The sequence below is a fragment of the Microtus ochrogaster genome, linkage group LG3, assembly GCF_000317375.1.
Source record: "Microtus ochrogaster isolate Prairie Vole_2 linkage group LG3, MicOch1.0, whole genome shotgun sequence".
NCBI lineage: Eukaryota > Metazoa > Chordata > Mammalia > Rodentia > Cricetidae > Microtus > Microtus ochrogaster.
Genome location: NC_022029.1, coordinates 34,572,945 through 34,578,944, shown reverse-complemented (window position 1 = coordinate 34,578,944; position 6,000 = coordinate 34,572,945). Strand labels below are relative to the sequence as shown.

At 36.7% G+C, this 6,000-nt stretch overlaps 1 protein-coding gene across 9 annotated transcripts in view; it reads right to left on the bottom strand.

Annotated features, from left to right (window-relative positions):
• The window catches only part of Slc8a1 (solute carrier family 8 member A1), a 299,892-nt gene that overhangs the window by 270,480 nt on the left and 23,412 nt on the right, over positions 1-6,000 (bottom strand). The window lies entirely within an intron of this gene.

The window sequence follows — 6,000 nt, the reverse complement described above, 5'->3', positions numbered from 1 at the left end:
AGAGAGAGAGAGAGAGAGAGAGAGTCTGAAATTCTATGTGGTGAATATTCTCAGCGGCCTCACTGATATTTGAATTATCCGCAATACTGAAATAGTTCTGACATTTCAAAAACAAAGAACCTACATTCTGCTTTTGGGTTGCCATTGTCCCTTGCCTCTATGTCTTCAATTGTCACAACAGAGCATGACTCCCACTGTCATATTTAGCCCAACAGAGATACCGTGAAGAAGGAGGAAAACATTATCTAGAGTCTTGAGTGCTCAGGAGGAAAGCAGGAAATAAAAGGGCAGCATTAATTTAGCCCTACGCCATAGCACAGATCTGTGAAAAGAAAGGGCCCTGGGGTTGGCTCAACCTTTGACAAATAGATGAATATTATGTAGGCTGTGGGTCCAGCTAGGAGAGGAAGCAAAGCAGCTTTCCTATAATTCTACCCTTGTTCACATCTCTTCCTCCCAGGTCCTTCTCTAGTTCTCCTGTAAGGCATTGAGGGATGCTATCAGATAAAGTCCTGTCTATTCTATCCGCATCTTCCCCTGGGACTCAGCTAGCTTACCCACAGCAGCTGTAAATAGCTAACATCACATTCAACTGGCCATCTCGCGTTTTCCTTTGCTTTCTTAATGCCACCTGGCCCAGAGCCACTTCTACCACTGCAAGGCAACATAAGTGTTTCATGCATTCTTTTTCACATGAGCACTCCTCCTACCTCCCAGTGATCAGACCTCACAGTGATAAGACAGCAGAAACCACAACAGAACACAGCACAATGGGAACATTTTACAGGAAAGCGTTTATAGTTCCCATGGCTTTAGAGTTTTACCTTTAGGCAGTTTTCCTCAGCTAATGAGGACGGAGCAGAAAAATGACAACAATCCATCCATCCAGGAGCTGCACCCTCACGGTTGCTTCATCCACAGGATTAAGGGCAGCATGTGTAAAATCCTCCGAATTAAAGTCAACCAAAACCAGTCCTATCCTTTTATGGTGGCATACAATTGTAAGTCAGGCACTTGGGGATATGGAGTCGGGAAGATCAGGAATTATTTCAAAGCCAGCTTTGGCTACATAACCAATTTAAAGCCAGTCTGCGCTACAAAACAACTCTATCTCTAAAATAAAAATAGAAAACAAACCAACATTTCCTCAACACCAAAGATACCTCATAAACAGCCAAACAAAACGGTGAAGGCATTCTACTGGGAATCCTGCACATTTTCATTAGAAGCTATAGACAACCATATAGAGGGATTTAAGTCAAATCTTAGATTTGGTTCAGAGGGTTTCAAATCCAAGCTCTATCATTTCTTACTACTTTGGAGTATTTTTACTCTCTTTGAGGTTCAAGTTTTCATCTTCAGTGTCACATACGTATTGGAATATTATAATGATCAATGTATAAAAATTGTGAAGTATATAACTCTCCCATGAAAATGCCCTGGGTTATGACTCTGAAAGGAGCCCATAATTGAAACATTCAATGTAACTAACCTATTAAACGTCTTCATTTTCTATGATGAAATTTCTTTATATAAGTATACTATAATCTCAGACTCTAATTAATCCTGGGGAAATGAGATTACAGCACCATGCACAGCAATCTGGTTACACGGTAAAGAAATTCCTTACATATAATCAACATTAGCACTTAGCAATATGAAATTACAATTCATGAATGTTTTGCCTCTGATCAAGTCTTAATTTTTATAATGGTTGTAAATTAATAAAACATATATATTCACACCAGCATCTTCTATAGTTATAATTTAGGCTTACATGTGGTGTTGGCTCTAAAAAAGGATAAATATTTCAGTTTGAGAGGATAACCCACTAATGTAGAAAGTTACTGTGGTACTCAAATTGTCCTATCCAAATTTATTACATTAGCAAATTACCTATAGGAAACATATCCCCAGATAAATTAGCCCATTCTTTCAATAGTCTAACTGTAGGAGAGAAAATTATTCTGCTATAAAGTACATTCAGAACAAGTGAGATTTAAAGCAGTGGCTGCTGATTGCTCTTTCTGTGTAATGGTATCTGTCGTAGTAATTTGTTTGTCATTTTCAATTTTCTGGGAGACACTCGTTGGTCTGTTTGGATCATATCAGATTTTCTTGACACCTTTGCTTTAGACAACTTATCATATTACTTCTTGTTTTCGGTCCCATAACTGATTCAGCATGTATCTAGATTTCTATCCTATGGAATATCACACAGCACGATATGAATTCTGGCAATTGTAAGTGGCTAAAAGTAAAGTATTTATCTTTCCTGACATGCAAGAGTAGTAGAAGTAGAAGAAATACTAACAGTAATGATAATATGCAACTTATACAATATTAATGTTTCCTTATTTTCTAATCCTTGTTCAAAAATTATGTAAAGACTGATTTTGGAGTTCTGTAGTTGTTAAAATGGCTTGAATGTTTCTTAGAATTAATAAAGCTATACACAATACCTAAAAATTTAATAATTGTCCAAATTAAACTGGATAAACTCATCATTTATTGCACTATATTACAGTACAGAAGTGTCTGTAAAATAACTTGCCAAGCTATATGCTATGCAAATATTCCTACTTCTTTTGTGTTTTCTCAGCTCAGCATTATATATATATATAACAATAAACAATCATAATCTCTCAAATTATCTTCCAAAATGGTAATATTATTGGGCCACCACTAAGTAATTAAATTTGATTTGCATCTACATTAATTAATTAACCTTAACATTTCCCAGAACAGTTAAGCTAATAATAGATCTTGAAAGACCAGATTGTATTTTGTTATAATTATTTCCACTACACTAGCATCATTAGAGACTAACCATCAGCCGGGCTTCACAAGTGTGGGTATCATCTACCAACCACAAATCACATCAGTGAGTTCTTAATTTACTTTTTTCATTAGCTATTAACATTAGACAGAATTCCCTACTGAAAGTTAAGACTATTTGGCATGGGCTTGCATTTTGTAATTGACTGATCTTGTATTTGGCATGTGCTTTTAATTACATCCCTTGAATGGAGTTTTACACTTTAGTTTTAAGAGTTTTCTTGATAATACATTTTATTAGATATTATAACAAAAATTATTACTTATCAGCACTTATACACAACTGTACATATGATCTTAGAAAAGGTCCATATGAAATAATTCAAGTCATTTATATTAGAATATGAATGAATAGGTGCAGACATTTTTCTGTTAAATATTTAAATGTCTTCAACACTTCAAAACAATACAGAATTAGGAGGCCTTAGTGTCTTGACTACAAATAAAAATGCTGATACTTAGAGTTGAGAAGAGGGCTCAGCTGGCAAAATGTCTGCCACACCAGCATAAAAACTTAAGATTGAATTCCTAGCATACACACACACACACACACACACACACACACACACACACACACACACACGGACTGGCAGTGCACAGCCGGGAAAATCCTTGGAACTCACATTACATCAGACTGGCCGGTTGGTGAGTTCCAGGTTCAGTGAGAGTCTGTCTCAAAAAACTAGAGCGAAGAAAGGCTGAGGAAGACTAACATTAACATCTGGCCTCCACAAGCATATGTTCACACTGGCATGTGCACCCACACTCAGCCACCCACACACAGATACACACACACACACACACACACACACAAAGTTGATGCATTTCTAATAAAAAAAACACTGAATGCTAAGATAACAACTTATTATCAGCCTTAATTATGTTCTCAGATCTGTTCTACATTTATGTAGATGTGGTTCGACATAATTAAAACACCACTGCTGATATTACTACACTCTGTAGCTACATTTAAGACCTTTATTCACAGAAAAGCAATGTGCAAAAGAAACGGATGATGATTAAGATCTCTTTAGTTCTAGAAATCAAACAGTCAATAAAAGCATACAGCCTCTGTCTCTGCTGCTGATCAGATTGGACCCGATTTCAACCATGGTTAATGGACTCTTGAAATTAGATAACCTTTACATCTAAGCTTAGCTATGAATTTCTTTATAATGCCTTGAAAAGAATAATAAATTCAGGCTTTGTGTGCAGCGTTAAACAAACAAAAACATTATTCAAAGTACTCAATGAAACTTCCTTGTGTCAACAGCTCCGTCTGTGTACTGTAAGGTTCAAAGAAAGCCATCTCTCTCAAAACTAGCTATGTAAATGGGTAAGCTAGAAACGTTAACTCTTAACAACAACCTAGGCTGAGTGCACACATCCAACTTCATTACATGATGGGAACATATCTTTACTCTGGATCTAATGTGTGGACCTAGCTTTGGAGAACATAGAGATTCATTATAAAAAGAAGACAAGAAAATACTAGTATTTCTAAACTGCAGAAAGTCAGCACAGCTACATATATTTAATAATTTTTTCTATATTGTGTTTAAGTTCTTGGTGCTTAGCTCAAGAATAAATCTTAGTAACACAAAGAAATATGCAGAGGCAACAAGCCTACACAGCACCGTCAAATACCTGGTAGCAATGAAATTTTATAAAGTCAAGCTAAAACCTTTTTAAGATTAAAATGTTTGGAATGTAGGGCCATAATTTCATTCTACTTATAAAAAAATCCTTTTCCATTTCTAATATCTCTCATTTCACTGTCGAGAATATAATACAGTAATAATTTTATACACTGGTGGTTGATCTAGAAACTCAAGGAGAGAGAGAGAGAGAGAGAGAGAGAGAGAGAGAGAGAGAGAGAGAGAGAGAGAGGAGTCACTCAGGCCTGAGGACCTACATTTGATTCTCAGAACTCTCTAATCAGAGCCCCGGGGAAGTGGAGACGGGTGGATCCTTGGGCACACGCTTGCTGTCCAGCCAGCTGGTCTAAGCATACCTTAGCCAGTAAGTCACAGATAAGTGAGAGACTGTCTCAGAAAACCCGATAGAATACCGCTGAAGAATGACACCCACAGTTGGCCTCTGTCCTCCGCATACATACATGCATATGCTTGCAGACACATGCACAAAGAAATAAAAGTACCAATTCTTATGAAGGTTCACCAGTTCCACCAAGTCTTACAAAATGTCAAAGGAAACATCAATTTGTAAAGATGGAGTTTGACCATAGTCCTCCCTTAGCAAGAATAAAATCAATTTAATTGCATTGAATGAATGTTTTCAATGAAGCTTGGCAGAATGTTATTCCATCTAATCCCTGCCAGTCAGAACTTTTGAGACCTTCGTCTGCTTATGCCACCAAACCGAAGCTTGCTTATCTATGACTTGGAAAAAAAACCCTTAGTAACAGAGTAGAAGAACAGGATTAACTCTAGAAAGTATGTAGAAAGTTGCTTTCTCCTTATGAGAAACTATCCTGTGCCAAGCAAGCAAACAAAACCCTTGCCAGCTTTGACCTGGTTAAGGACTACCTTCAGAGTTCATTAAAATTTTACAGGGATTACAAGAGTTGTCTATAACTAAAGTTATCAGAAAACTTAGTGCGGGAAAACAGGAAGTACAAAAATAAAACAGATGTGAACTAATCTGGGCATGATCATAGTCAAAGCAAGTCCCTGGAAGAACATTGTTCTTTAGTGTGTAATATATATTGCTACTAAATTCTATCTCCATAAAATTGATTTACCGATAAAATACATCTCAATAGGTAGAATCTTAACAACATAGAACAGATACGAACACAAACACCGCCCACCTCTATACACTACAGGATGATAACCATAATCCCTCATTTCTTTAATGTCAATATTTAGTTGAATTCAAGGACCACTCATTTCTATTGTACAACATCAAAGAAATCTACGGACCCCAGAAAGTCCTACAAGGGAAACCTACTCCCTCTACCCATCCTCGCAGACTCTGCAGGAAGAATGTCATTCTTGGTGGACATACACTTGCTGTTTAAATATGCTACCTGTTGGTAGCTCCAACATTAACCAGTTTTAGAATTTATCACATGAACATACTTTTCCTTCCTTAATTTCATAAATTACCAATGCTTCAGTCAACACTGTTATTCATGAT